A 16,611-nucleotide genomic window follows, 5' to 3' on the forward strand; every position below is an offset into this window, starting at 1 on the left:
GCTGAAATAGTTAGAAATCCTGCAAGCTACATTAAAAAAAACAACAATCATCAAAATGAATTTCAGACTAACATTTATTGCAATTTACAAGAAATGAAACAGTCTTTGTTGCAACATAATTGAATCTAATACTTACAAGGGAATACTAAAAATGACATTCTTATGAATGCTACTTGTAAAATCATACTGATAACATAATTTAATGCATCTGATGCAAAATTGCTTGCTGTTTCACTGGAAATACCCTGTACACTGCAGACCACTCATAATTGTCAGCCCATTTACTTCTCATCCCAGCTTTGTCAAGCCAGAAGTACTCTACAAATTGAAATGTTCCTTTCACACATCTGATGTAATCAAAGTTTGAAACCCTACATAACTAAGCAAACCTAGCACAACATTGTCTCTTTCCATGCTGCAGAATATAACACCTTCAAGAAACAACACAAACTGTTTCCTCCTTTATAGACGAGCACACCTAAACAGGGCTGCTGCTTTGCATCTCGTCCACAGAATGTGAGTTTCCAGCATCCTGCAATATAAAAGATGCAAACATTCAAACTCTGCGGTCCAAGATGAGCTCCTGGTAAAACACTCAGTGCCCAGCTACTTGTACAATGAGGGCAAGGCCTAGAAACTGGTATGTTTAGGGAATTTGCACAAGTATATAACAGTCATGTTCTTAAACACATATTGACTGCAGGAACACAATTTTCAAGTCTTTCTTGGTGCATCAATAATCTGACATGACTGCTCAGGGCAAGTCTCTCAGTATGACAAAGATAGCTCTTACAAGTTACTGTCTATGTCATAGGCTTGCTGCAACAGTGCACTGGCAAAAAGTGTGTGAAACTACGGAGTGAATTTCATGATAATGAATTTCAATTCAAGAATATCAAAATGATTATTACAAGACAAGATATATCAGAGTCACAGTGCAATGTCCTTTTGAGACTTGCAAAGAAGTTAGTAGACCTTTGAGAAAGCATTTTATCACTCTGGCTATGCAACCCTCATCATTGATGATATACTTCACATGTATGTAGTTTGAAATAAGTAAAGGAGGCTTCATTAACTGTAACTTTTGGCTACTTCTTCAGTATTTCACTACTGTTTATCATCTACAGTTTCTTGGTCTACTTTCCACAGCATACTAAAATGCCAAGTTTTATAGCCTGTATATTTGATCATTTTTATAATTGACTAATAAAGTCTTGTACGGCCCTAAATGAAATTTTCAACAATAACAATGCTACATGTACATACTGTATTGAGTAGCTAAACATTAGGGATTTCATCATGCTTCAATGACTTGAATGGGAAACTGCAGTTGATAAGCAGAACAATTGTACTGGACTGTTCACACACTAGGTACATGGATGTAAATGCAGCTGTGCTAGTTATTTTTCTGACTATGCTATACTGGGGATATTATTTTAATAGCTGGTAGTCTCTGTTGCTTCTCAGGGCTGGTACAGCTGTGTGTACATCCCTGAACCAGCCCTCTGAAGGTAACAGGGTTGTATGAATTTTCAAGTGTAGTGTTACACAATGTCCATGCACTGAATCTGACAGTTATCAAATCCAGCATGTTGAAAGCTCAATCAGCTGTAACTTTTAGCAATTTCCAAGATATTTTATTTTGTGCAAAAAAACTGCAGTTTCTTGTTCTACTTCTTAAGGCATGATGAGTGTCAAACATACATTATCAACCCAGTCATATGTGCATATTTAGCATTGTTACTGTTGAAAATCAAATTTCAGTATGGAATACACCCTTTGTGCCAGTCCTGAGGGGACATGGAACTATGGGAAAATACTAACCGGACGTGCGGTAAAACATACGACCTATACTTTAACATGGAAAAGTGCAATTTTCGAGTGAAAAAAAGTGAAATACGAAGTGAATATTTATGCTACAACAAGAAAAACACTAGTGGTGCATTGGACTAGCTTAAGTAAGTGCTTGTGTGCATTGTTTAGCAAAGTAATATTTTATAACTGTAGATATCGGTGATTTTTGGCATGCGAAGCGGGCGAGTTGTAGACTTTCATTTCACTATGTACAATGTATGACGGCGTAACATGGCCAGTATGTCAAATCTTCAGAATTATGGGTAAAAATTCAAAATTTTAACAAATTCATACTTTGTGACTTATGTTTTCATTGCTGTGTTTTTATTTTTGAAATATTTGAAAAAAATTGAACATTCACGTAAATTTGTTTCCGCTGAGCTACTACGGGTCCCTTAGATTCGGGAAGCGCACAGTCATCATACCGGCGCTACTGTCAGCAGGGCCATGTGACACAGTTTGCGTCACCCACTCTCGTATTGAGTCTACAACTTGGCCGCATCGCAGGCTGAAAATCGCTGATATCTACAGTTATAAAATAATATGGAGCTAAACAATGCACATGAACACTTACCAGAGCTAGTCCCATGCACCATTAGGTGTTTTCTTGTTGTAGCATAAATATGCATTTCATATTTCACTCACTTTTCCGCTCGAAAATTGCACCGTTCTGTGTTAAAGTATAGAAGTCGTCATATGTTTTACCACACTTCCGTTTAGTATTTTCCCATAGTTCCATGCCCCCTGGCGACAGGCGCAAAGGCTATATAGAACTCATTTGTCAACAACAACAATGGTTGTTAAACATGTACACAGTACACTGTCAAGCAGAATATTGGTATTCATGAGACTGTTATATAGCTATCAAAACTGCAGTTTGTACACACAACAATGAAGATTCAAAATTGCTAAAATTTACAGCCAATGTGCCTTTACTAATTTGCACAGAATTATGGTAACAAATTTTTTCAACAAGCAATACTTACGTCAAAACCATAACCATTTGTCCAACTGCAGTTTTTCCACAAAAGACACTCTTGAGAATAGAGAAGTTTGATGCCTGTTTAACAATCAGGAAAATGGTAATTATGTCAATTCTATTCTACTTCTATACATCAGACTAAGATTCAATATCATAAACTAGGTGCATGCAAGTGCCTCCCCTCATGTGATTGATTATTATACACCTGCTTCTGTAACCTATTGAGTTTCGTTGTACAGTAAGTTTCAGTATCAGAGGATGCAGAGTCAAATAACTTTGTGGCGCAGTACAATAACATTTGGTGTCATTGGACGCTATTTGACATTTGCCCTCAAAAAACCTTTACGTCAGTGCAGGGGAAAAAGGAGAGATGATTTTAAATTTTTAACAAAAAGTATACTTCTAAACATTCAGTACTTCACAACGTTACTAGTGGTGAATCAAAACCCTGTGAATTAGAGTTAAATTATGCTGCTGACCTACAATTTCTATCATGTACACTGTGCTGCGCAGGTTTGAGTTTAGTTGACACGCTGAATGTGTTCTCAGTTTGCTTGCAATCGCCTGGTGAAGTATGTGACGGGCATCCCAAAAACACTTTGACTTTTTTGCGGAAAAATTGGACCAAAAAAGGTGTATAATAATAATGCTATTCACAAAATACCGAGATTTATGTCCTTGTACATCGTACGCTTTAGCATTGTCCGAGAGGCGTAGCATCGAGGACAATACCTCCGCTGCACTATGTACTCGGACATAAATCCCAGAATTTTGTGAACAACCTTAAATTACAATAATAAGTGTAATGCTTATCATGTATGTTGTGTGACTACGACAAAGATATGTCACAGATATGTAATAACAGCTGAAATTTGAACAAAACCCACATTGTTAGAGTAATATGTGGAAATATGAGGAACATTCACGCCTAACATGATTATTATCGCTGCACACAACGATATTTGATCACCTTTTATATATCCACTTTCTGAGTTCCACCATATCTGAGGGCAGAGTCTTCATTCTGTTTCCACATTGTGCTCAGAGAATCCATTGTTAATTTGTGGAGCTGAAGGCATTTTCTGTATCAAGTATATCATGCCCTGGACCATCTGTTGAAAAAGAAACAAATAAGTATCTATTACCAGTAAGTGGAAGTCAATGGTCAACATTTGTACGTGAAGTTATTTGCTGGAAATGAATCACTTTAGTATGTACCTGTCTTGAATGACAAGATGGCTCACAGGATTTGTGTAAACAATGACGTTGAAGGACCCAAGTTAAAATCAAGCTGTGGAAACATAAAGTTGCCTTGAATAACAGAATCAACCATTACGTCATTTCGGACAAATGATTTGTGAGGTATGTTTGTCTGTATTAAATCATCTAAGTTGCCAGGTCGAGGTTATTATCAACATAACCAAGAAATATCATTCATGAAACAGTCTAGTTTGTTATTGAAAGAATGGTATGAGGATACCTGCATCTACACCATGGCAAGTCAGTTTGCCTACATGAAAGCCATACAAACACCGTATAAAAGGGACACACACATCAGGCCCATTTGTTACATCCTTGGCAATCATCATTGATATGAATATATGCACTAGCTGCAAAATTTGAAGCGCTACGGTGAGGCGGTTGGGGAGTTTTGGTTTTTGCGACCTCACTCACCAGTAGCACTACAATGCCGACGGCCGTGTAGAGTTCCACCACATACATGAAATAAGCACATCCCACTGGACGAGGCGTGTTGATGTGAAATGCTACATATTTGCTGAATTTGGTCGTACCGATTTATCACTACTGAAGACAAACACTACACAACACTAACCTTGTCGTTTATGGGGTTTGGAATTTGTTCAAACATGTCGATCGCGTTCCATAAACCATGGATGTATATTTTTTTTACATCCATGCATAAACATTGACTGAGCGTAGGGCATCCGTGTTTCACTGAGCCGCCTGTACCGGAAGTTGAATGGCGGCTCCCAGAAAATTCAAATGTTTTCGTAACGCGATCGAAGTGTTTGAACAAATTCAAGCCCGGTTTAAATTAATGACTTTGCCACATCTTACACGGAATATAACACGGAATAAAGCTTACTTGCCTCAAATTCCAAAGACGTCGGTTCTTTCTTTCTACCTCCATGCACAGATCTAGCGGGACTGTGCTCCATCGGGTGACTCGATGCATGGTTAAACCACGGAGGTAGACACAAATACATGTAGTTTCGCTGTACATAACATGTTCTTCCAAAGTCATATTTCGTCGGTGATGGAAGCCATTGCTGTCGACTGTTATATGGGAAATTTTGGAGGTAAACTGACGGGGACTGCCGTAGTTCGGAAAGGACTTCGGAAAGGTTGGACGATCGTAGACTGCGTAGAGTACTGTCTCGGCTGCACTGCATCTCGGCTGTGGCTTGGCGCGCAGACAGAGGAATTCATACGCCACTCCCTTTGAAGTGAAGGGGTGAGGATTCCACTAGCCAGCGGTCACTTTAAGAGTACGATCAATCAGCAAGTACAATAATTCTTACATATGTCACGGTGATATAATATCTATAACGAAGTTCACATTGACTCGGGGAATCATTGTGTAAAATTGAACTATGTTAAAGCGTAATGTTACAAAGGGTGAACCGTGGGTCAAAGGTTACGTAATGACCGTGACCGTTGACTTTATTGACACACGTATACGTAACGCTCTAAATTATCATCAGCGGTGATCTAGGCACGTCATGAGCCATAAATTATTGTGGTTTTTACTTTCGTTGTTCTCGCGGGAAATGCAGACAATCCGACCTATAGGCCCAACATTTATTTTTGCATGTTAATGAAAGAAAAATGACGTCATTTGCGATCAACACTATTTCAGTATTGTCAATTAATTCCTTCAAATTATTGTTTTGATATTTATGTACCCGCATACTTGAAGCAAGTTCATATCTTATGTTCAATTGAAAACATCCCAAAATTGTACAGTACGACAAAATTAAAGCTAATCAATCTGTCGCACTGAATGCAGGCATTGATGCGCACCGTCCTCGCTGTTATCAATGTAGTGACGTGATGTACGATTCTGGTTTAGATATTAACCAGTGACTGTCATGACAATGGCTTGAAAACAGGCCGATTAATTTCAAGTGCATGGATGGTTTAAACTTAAACCATGCTCACAAAGTTGCCACTTGTGGTTGGTTTAAAGATGAGCCAATGAATTTGTCGGTATATAAGCAAACCAACGATGCCAGTGGCTCAAATTTAAACCAATGAGATTAGACTATGAAAGGCTTAAAAGAAGCCATTCGGCTTAAATTTATGCCATGACGGGCTTGATAATAAGCCACCCATGTATTGGTATGAATACATGCCATTCATACTCTTTGTGGTGGCGTGACTGCAAACCAAAAAATCTTAGTGGATTGCGGGCAAACCGAAATATTTGAAACTGGTTCACCCGCAAGCCACATACAAACCAAGTGGTTATATTTCAAGCCAGAAGAATTTGCAGTGTAGGTAATTTAACAGCTGAGATTGTGGCACCAAACAATGCAACATGCTAAAAAGACTTTAAAGTCATTGAAAACAAAGGAATAAGCTTAATTTGTAAAAAGACGGCTGGGATGTAGAATCTACTTCGTGTTGGTCCTATTCACACTAACACATTTGATGTGAATCAACGCAGAGCCAAAATGAAGAATGGAGTGCTGTACTGAGTGGCATTGGGCCCCCGAAGGATTATGATTGAAACTGAAGAGAGATGACGCAATAAAGCAAGTTGCAAAGTCATCGCAGTAAATGCCATATTGGTTGAAAGAGAAGTTGAACCAAACGCTAGATGAGCTGCTGGAGCATGGAATTATCGACGAAGTGCTTGAAGGACCAACTAAATGGGAAACACTGGATATGAAATAGGCCAACAAAGTAATCCTAAGAGGACAACGGCCTGTTCCTACTGTGAAAGAGTCATTACATGATCTGAATGGCCCTGCAGTCTTCTCTAGCTTAATGTAGGGTTTTCATCAAACCTAGCTGTGTGAAGAGAGTCGACACACACATAGTCCTGTATAGATACACAAGGTTGATATTTGGACTTTCCTCACCTCCAGAGAAATGTGACAAAATCATCTAAGATGCACTTCGAGGCTGCAGTGGGGTAGATAACATCGCAGATTATCTCATTGTGCGTGGTAATGGTATGGGGAACTATGCGTAAGACTGAGACCGGGCTGAATCGACTCAGAGAAGTTGGAATAATGCTAAATGCCAAGAAGTGCCAGTTGCGTCTAATTGTTCTATGATCATCAGGTAACGAAGAGAGGCATTGTACCTGGCTAAGAGAAAGTAGCAATAATTTATGATGCAGAACCCCTTAAGACCATTGCTAGAGCAGAATCTTTCATAGGACTAATAAACTTTTTGTCAACGTTTATACCAGATCTCTCGGCAGTGGCTATCCAGTGACTGTTCGGAAACAGGTTCAGTTTTCCTGGGGTGAAGACCAGCAAACTGCCTTCGATGAGCTAAAGACGTTGATTACCTAAGCTGATACACTTGCATATTTCAGTGAAAACTGCAAGAAGAGAATAGTAAAAGATGCTTCACCGGTCTCACTGCAGCAGTAATTACACAGTCACAGGAGAATTAGTGGCGTGCAATTTCGTATGCATCAGGCAGAGTCCCTAATGTTGAAGAACACTACAGCCAAACAGAGAAAAAAAACGCTAGCTTTGGTGTGGGCCTGTGAGCAGTTCAACCTGTATATTTTGGAAGAGCATTCGGACTCTCTTCAAAAACTCCGAAACTCTCTTCATCGCTTACCAGACTGATTACATGCCACTGGATTATATTTCTACAAGTAAATCAAAATGTTCAGAGCGTGTTGATAAATTGGTGATACGCCTACAAGTGTACGACTTTAAGGTAGCCTACAGACCGGGGAAATAGAATATTGCTGCGACATTATCTTGTCATATCAAGTAAACAGCGTGATAAAGGTAAAAACTATGACTTTGTGCGTCAAGTGGCAGAGAATAGCGTGCCAGTTGCTCTTACACCGTAGTAGATCAAAAGAGTCAACAGATGACACACGCTGAACCTCGTGAAAAATATGTCAGAACTAGAAACCGGAACGAAAGTATCATCAGCTGTTACATTCATGAAAAGGATGATATAATACATATGGAGAACTCTCACCCGGAGTCATAAGGATTGCACTGCGGGCCAAAGGCCCTCCATTTTGTTTCATATTAGCGTGTCAATTTCTAAAAATACCTATGCGATAATTAAATAATAACACACGCCAGCAAGGGCAAGATCACGATTTGTTGCCCGCCCAAGGGATGGTGCTCATGACGGTAATATTGATGATGCCCGAGCCGAACCCGTGCTAGAGTGTGTTATTAATTTTATTACACCGAACAAACACTTGTTTTCGAAACTTTGCTCAGAATGCAGTCGTGTCGACCGAGACTCGCCACAGTGAAACGTTCTATTTGTTGCTCGATCGTAATGCTACATGTAGTTGAATTAACGTCTAAAAACGAAGACAGCGCTGTTCAAGTTTTTCTCATTTAATGTACTAAACTTCGTCGTATACTTCAGGTCGAGCTAATTTCTTCTACCTTTTCAAAAGCCATTGCTTTACAGAAGATACCAAGCAAATGTACGCGATGATGTTGTACGCGCAGAAAGGACGCACGGTATTCCAGAATGTTGTAGCGGGCTATATCACTGCACGCGACAGGGCTATATCAGCGCACGCGACAGGGCTATATCACCTGAGCCATGTTCTATCACTTTTTATTCTATATCACGTGAGTGAGGCTCAGCCAATCACGGTACCCGAATAATACGTGAGGTGTAATAATTATTCATATGCAAAATTAGGTGTAAACGCAGTAAACAGCCAACGATCGTAAACTCGTCATTTAACCAGATATGAACTGAAAATGCTCACGTGTTTCATTATATATTGAAGTTATGTGTAAATTTGAACCTTTGCCACATGTTTGCAACTTCATTGAAATTATTATGATCAACATAATGAACAATAATCACCACCGATAAATTCTAAAAGGTCATGAAGTATACAAATATGTAATTGGCTGAAATAAAATTATTAATTTAAGTTATTTGACTGTTCTTATTGTATCACCGCTTTATCTAACAATGTAATTACCGTTGGCAAAGTCCTTTAAGCCATATATGCCGAGCTGTGGAAGCTCATTAGATACGTAAATTATAAATTAGCTGACATGAAAATGTGAAATGACTTTCGATATTGTTTTGACCCAGTACCTGGTATAATCATCAATGTACATAGCATGATTTGCCAACTTTGATCAAGTAAATCCCGGTATATATCCCTAATAAGCAAGTTCATTTGATATGTAAATTAGGAATTGGCTTAATTAAAATGCTTAATGATTGTCAATAATGTTGTATCATGGTATCTGCAATATGAGTAGCAAATTTTGTCAACTTTGGTCAAGTCAATTCAGACATATGTCTCTTATTAGGAAAGATCATTAAATATGCAAATTAGGAATTGGGGAAGAGAAAATGCTTAAGGTAGTACGCTACCATTCTATATAGGAGAGCGCCCTCTTTTGTCCAGAAGATGTACATGTTCCTTTTAGACTACCTAACCTTGTGAGCGTGAATAACAGGACAAAATGGCAAAAAAATCATGCTAGTGACCTTATAATATTTCTTTCAGAAGTTTTTATGAATCAAAACAACCGAAATTATATTTTTGCACTGAAAAATCGACAGTTATTTTTATTTTGAAAGATCAGCACAGAATAATTAACAAATGTAGCTCTGACATAATATCAGTAAGCTAGAGGGTCAAATCTCAGGTCCAACAAAATTCACCTTTTTTCGTCACTTTTTGCTGTTAATAAGAATATTTGCGTGGTGACCCCAACTTTTTTTGCTTCTAAATCAAAGAACATTGTCTGTTTGATAGATATTGCTGTACTTTTAAACATTTTGAAAATTATTTTGTGCATTTACATGAAGTTTATATTTTTAAAAAAGACTAATTTTACAGTTAAATAATAAATTTAGGGTCTAATATTTAATTTTTAAGACAAGACATCAAAATTTTAGTTGATGTCCTAATTCAGCTGTCCTGGCAATGCAAAAATGTTGTATGCACACTGGGATCTGTTAATCGTTTGCGATAAAATAAAGATTTTGCTGGCAAGAGCAAATTTCGCAAATGGGAGATTTAGTGGTTTTCTGTCAATTTTGGCATGTGTTTTTTCAAAAAGTTTGCATGGGAACCCCATATTTTTTTCATATTTTTGCAATGTACACATAAAGATTATTTCAGAAAAGTCAACTTCAAGAATGTCCCAACATTTTTTGGAATGGTAGCGTACCTCCTTAATGACTTTCAATAATATTGTATTATAGTGTCTTTAATGTACATAGTAAGTTTCATCAATTTTGATCAAGTCGATTCAGATATATATCCCTAATTATGAAATTCATTTAATATATAAATTAGTTTTGGCTGAAGTAAAAATGTCTTTTGACTTTTAATAATGTGATATTACAGTATCTTTGATGTATATAGCAAGTTTCAACAACTACAATCAAGTTAATTCAGATATATATCCCTAATTGGAAAAGTTCATTAAATATGCAAATTCGGAATTGGCTGAAGTAAAAATGCTTAATGACTTTCAAAATGTTGTATCATAGTGGCTTCAATACATGTAGAAGATTTCACCAACTTTGGTCCAGTCATTTCAAATATATATTCCTAATTAACAAAGTTCATTAAATATGCAAATTAGGAATTGGCTGAAGTTAATAAAACGCTTAATGACTTTCAATAATGTTAAATCATAGTATCTTTAATATACATACCAAGTTTGGTTAATTTTGATCGAGTCCAATCAGACATATATCCCTAGTTAGGAAAGTTCATTAAATATGCAAATTAGCATTTATCTTTCATGTCAACCCTTAATGGTTCCCACTGCTGATATATCTTGGTGTGATCAACATTTGTAGCAAATCTCATCAAATTATGTGTAGTCGTTTTTAATATATATCCGTTTTTTCAAAATCATTAATTATGCAAAAGAGCAAAAAGTATGCAAGCCACACCCACCAAAAACTAATCAGTTCTTGCCATTTGCTAACTGAATATATGTACCAGATTTGATTCTGATCTGATCAGCCATTTTTGAGATATCGGACCAACAGACAGACACACAGGCACACAGACAGACAGACGGACAGACAGACAGACAGACAGACATCGCTGCGACATATGCTTAACCAGATATGAACTGAAAATGCTCACGTGTTTCATTATATATTGCAGTTATGTGTAAATTTCAACCTTTGCCACATGTTTGCAACTTCATTGAAAATATTATGATCAACGTAATGAACAACAATCACCGCCGATTAGGTCATGAAGTATACAAATATGTAATTAGCTGAAATAAAAATACCAACGTTCTTTTACTGCTGTCATTGTATCACCACTTTATATAGCAAGTGTAATTACCGTTGGCCAAGTCCTTCAAGCCATATATGCCGAGCTGTGAAAGCTCATTAGACATGCAAATTATAAATTAGCTGACATGAAATGTGAAATGACTTTTGATATTGTTTTAACCTGGTATAATCATCAATGTACATAGCATGTTTTGCCAACTTTGATCACGTAAATCCAGTATATATCCCTAATAAGCAAGGTCATTAAATATGTAAATTAGGAATTGACTTAAGTAAAAATGCTTAATGATTTTCAACAACGTGTATCATGGTATCTGCAATATATGTAGCAAGTTTTGTCAACTTTGGTCAAGTTGATTCAGATATATATCTCTAATTAGGAAAGTTCATTTAATATGCAAATTAGGAATTGGCTGAAGAGAAAATGCTTAATGACTTTCAATAATATTGTATTATAGTGCCTTTAATGTACATAGCAAGTTTCATCAATTTTGATCAAGTCAATGAAGATAAATATCCCTAATTATGAAAATTCATTTAATATGCAAATTAGCAATTGGCTTAAGTAAAAATATTTTTTGATTTTCAATAATATTATATCACAGTATCTTTGATGTATATAGCAAGTTTCAACAACTACAATCAAGTTAATTCAGACATATATCCCTAATTTGGAAAGTTTATTAAATATGCAAATTGGGAATTGGCTGAAGTAAAAATGTGTAATGACTTTCAAAAATGTTGTATCATAGCAGCTTCAATACACGTAGCAAGTTTCATCAACTTTGATCCAGTCAATTTAATATATATCTCTAATTAGCAAAGTTCATTAAATATGTAAATTAGGAATTGGCTGCAGTTAAACACTTAATGACTTTCAATAATGTTAAATCATAGTATCTTTAATATACATACCAAGTTTGGTCGATTTTGATCGAGTCAAATCAGACATATATCCCTAATTAGGAAAGTTCATTAAATATGCAAATTAGCAACTCTCTTTCATGTCACCCCTTAATGGTTCCCACTACTGATATATCTTGGTGTGATCAACATTTGTAGCAAATCTCATCAAATTGTGTGTAGTCATTTTTAATGAATATCCGTTTTTTCTAAAATCATTAATTATGCAAATGAGCAAAAGTATGCAAGCCACACCCACCAAAAACTAATCAGTTCTTGCCATTTGCTAACTGAATCTATGTACCAGATTTGATTCTGATCTGATAAGCTGTTTTTGAGATATCGGACCAACAGACAGACAGACAGACAGACAGACAGACAGACACACGGACACACAGACAGACAGACAGACAGACAGACAGACATCGCTGCGACATATGCTCACGTGTGTAAACACGTGAGCAAAAAAATGACCAATTGTTAGCGGTTTCTTAAAGCCCTTGTAGCTGCAACTCTTGAAATTTGTGGACCTGACAAAGGTTTTCTATTTTCTCTTGTTTTCTTTAAATTCTACAAATTTAAGGGATATAATCTTTTACTACTGAAAAATGGACAAGTGAAGTTAAATTGTTAACGCTATTTTGATTTCCCGCCATTGTTAAAAAACTGGTAATATTACAAAGAAAACAACGCATGATGTCCCAGTGGAAAACATTCAGCACTATGCATTATATTGGACTACTCTGTTGTTTCAGTGAAGATTCCATTGCATATATGACCGGCGTACAGTGTTTTTGCTTTATTTGCATGAGGGCCCATTTTATTTTGGGGCACACGTTTATTATTTATCTTGTTCAAATTGCACAGCAGTCCCAGTGAACAGTTTATATACTTGTATAAACACCCCTCAATGAGAACATTCCAACGAACTTGTTTTCGTTTGAAAGTAAAATGACAAAATAATGCTAAAAACATTGGGTCTTTAAGTTTTCAAGTCCAACTACAAGCCTTATGAAACCACAACTCCAAAAAATGTTGATTACAAGGGATGAGCTTATGAGTTAGCCAGAGCTGAATTGCGTCATCCTCATGGCCGGCAATATCTTCAGATCATTTACCACTTTTGTATGTGAAGGTTTCCCTAAATAGTATAAAAACATTTCCTATGTTATAAGCCTATGTTTTATGGTTTTTCGGATGAAAAGTCGATCCAAATTTGTTTTTTTCCGTAAAAAGGTAACCTATCAGTACACATTTCCATTTAATAGTACGGTACTCATTCTCATTCTGCATTTGACCAGCACAGTAGTCAACTTTACGCTCGCAATGTCTCGCATTGTATCATCATGGACGTAATAAATAATTTACTCTGTTTATTATAATGTGCACGGCTCTGATGGACGCATGTGCTTGAGATCCCCTAGCTCGTGCAACTGCTTCAGTTCAACTAATGGTGTCAAAATCTCTACTGTAGATCGACGAGGCCTTCAGCCACTTCCGGCAATTTACTCAGTTGCCGACTGAAACCAAGCAAAGATATAGAAGAGAAGACCAGATATGAACTGAAAATGCTCACGTGTTTCATTATATATTGAAGTTATGTGTAAATTTGAACCTTTGCCACATGTTTGCAACTTCATTGAAATTATTATGATCAACATAATGAACAATAATCACCGCTGATTAATTCTAAAAGGTCATGAAGTATACAAATATGTAATTAGCTGAAATAAAAATATTAAAGTTATTTGACTGCTCTTATTGTATCACCACTTTATCTAGCAAGTGTAATTACCGTTGGCCAAGTCCTTCAAGCCATATACCGGTATGCCGAGCTGTGAAAGCTCATTAGATATGCAAATTATAAATTAGCTGACATGAAAATGTGAAATGACTTTTGATATTGTTTTAACCTAGTACCTGGTATAATCATCAATGTACATAGCATGTTTTGCCAACTTTGATCAAGATATATCCCTAATAAGCAAAGTTCATTAAATATGTAAATTAGGAATTGGCTTAAGTAAAAATGCTTAATGATTGTCAATAATGTTGTATCATGGTATCTGCAATATGTGTAGCAAATTTTGTCAACTTTGGTCAAGTCAATCCAGATATATACCTCTAATTAGGAAAGATTATTAAATATGCAAATTAGGAATTGGCTGAATAGAAAATGCTAAATGACTTTCAATAATATTGTATTATAGTGACTTTAATGTACATAGCAATTTTATCAATTTTGATCAAGTCAATTCAGATAAATATCCCTAATTATGAAAATTCATTTAATATTCAAATTAGGTTTTGGCTGAAGTAAAAATGTCTTTTGACTTTCAATAATGTTATGTCACAGTATCTTTGATGTATATAGCAAGATTCAACAACTACAATCAAGTTAATTCAGATATATATCCCTAATTGGGAAAGTTCATTAAATATGCAAAATCGGAATCGGCTGAAGTAAAAATGCTTTATGACTTTCAAAAATGTTGTATCATAGTGGCTTCAATACATGTAGCAAGTTTCATCAACTTTGGTCCAGTCATTCAAATATATATCCCTAATTAACAAAGTTCATGAAATATGCAAATTAGGAATTGGCTGAAGTTAAACGCTTAATGACTTTCAATAATGTTAGATCATAGTATCTTTAATATACATACCAAGTTTGGTTAATTTTGATAGAGTCAAATCAGACATATATCCCTAATTAGGAAAGTTCATTAAATATGCAAATTAACATTTATCTTTCATGTCACCCCTTCATGGTTCCTACTGCTGATATATCTCGGTGTGATCAACATTTGTAGCAAATCTCATCAAATTGTGTGAAGTCGTTTTTAATGTAGATCCGTTTTTTCTAAATCATTAACTATGCAAATGAGCAAAAGTATGCAAGCCACACCACCCAAAACTAATCAGTTCTTGCCATTTGCTAACTAAATATATGTACCAGTTTTGATTTTGATCTGATAAGCCGTTTTTGAGATATCGGACCAACAGACAGACAGACAGACACACAGACGGACAGACAGACAGACAGACAGACATCGCTGCGACATATGCTCACGTGTGTGAACACGTGAGCAAATTATTACGCGAGCAAAAAGTATGCAACCCACACCCACCAAAAACTAATCATTTCTTGCCATTTGCTGACTGAATATATGTACCAGATTTGATTCTGATCTGATAAGCCATTTTTGAGATATCGGACCAACAGACAGACAGACAGACAGACAGACAGACAGACAGACAGACAGACAGACAGACAGACAGACAGACAGACAGACATCGCTGCGACATATGCTCACGTGTGTAAACACGTGAGCAAATAAAAATAAGAGGGAAAATTAAAAAAATAAAACGATAGAGTTTTAGTAAACGTTCATGAGATGTGTAATCTCAAATATTGTAAGAAATGACAGCGAAATGAAAAAGTTAAACCGACGGGTTTTTTTCAGATTTTTTTTTGTCTTTACGACGCGGCGAATATTCTCGATTTCCCATAGAAAACAATAGCGTCTAACACACCGAACAGATTGCGTACTTCTCGCCGGTGCAAACTCCTCAATTTTGAACGAATAATGATGAAAAGTGGTACAGCGATCCTTTGATTAATATACAAATTTCCTATTATTTTAGATTTTTGAATTTCTTCACGAAATTTGTTTTATTTGCATTTTATTTTTTCCGATCACTGAAATATAGTGTTGCCGTCAATAATTTGGCGATTTGACGGCGTGTACATATGCAGAACACGGGTCTTAAATTGACGCATTTCAATCAGTATGCGTCTCGTAATTTGTACAGACCAAATACGTGTCATGTTGTTGTAATTTATACCAAATTTTGGCGAATATCAACGATGGAAATGCCAGTAAATTTGAAAAAAATAACACAGAACGGAGGCAGACGGGCGCAGAGTCTCCACTGTAATCGTGTAGTGAACGTTATCGATCGATATTCTTTTATCGAAAATTGATACAATGTAGTGTTGCTCACTCGCATGACCTTTCCAGCTTACAATGGCGCCAAACTTGGCCAAAGTGCGCCAAAACGTGCTGAAATATAAACGCATCACCAAAACTGTAAAAAAGCGTCGAAGATTCAATTTAAGTACAAGAAACCAACGGATACGTTGATGGTTATGGTATATAAGTCAATATATACGGGTTATTGTGGACATATTTATGAGCAGATCGGAACGCGTGAACCGGTAGGCAAGCAGATTTCGACCGATATTCTATTGAAAATAAATTGATACAATGTTCGCTGTAATCACTAGCAACCCGCCGAAAGCGCTCTTAGGCAGAACAAATGCTTCGCTGAATATGAAACAATCAGGCATACTTTCGTCCCGCTGTGTTATGATT

The 16,611-nt window shown here is 36.4% G+C and overlaps 1 long non-coding RNA gene across 1 annotated transcript; it reads right to left on the reverse strand.

Annotated features, from left to right (window-relative positions):
- Window positions 1-224: 224 nt before the first annotated feature.
- Window positions 225-5,499, reverse strand: LOC139128979 (uncharacterized). Its single transcript, XR_011551474.1, has 4 exons — window positions 4,948-5,499; window positions 3,807-3,948; window positions 2,841-2,914; window positions 225-532 (listed from the first exon to the last, which is right to left on the reverse strand). It is a non-coding gene; the product is annotated as an uncharacterized lncRNA (long non-coding RNA).
- Between the last annotated feature and the right edge of the window lie 11,112 nt (window positions 5,500-16,611).

Source organism: Ptychodera flava, unplaced genomic scaffold (assembly GCF_041260155.1).
Source record: "Ptychodera flava strain L36383 unplaced genomic scaffold, AS_Pfla_20210202 Scaffold_82__1_contigs__length_521545_pilon, whole genome shotgun sequence".
Lineage (NCBI taxonomy): Eukaryota > Metazoa > Hemichordata > Enteropneusta > Ptychoderidae > Ptychodera > Ptychodera flava.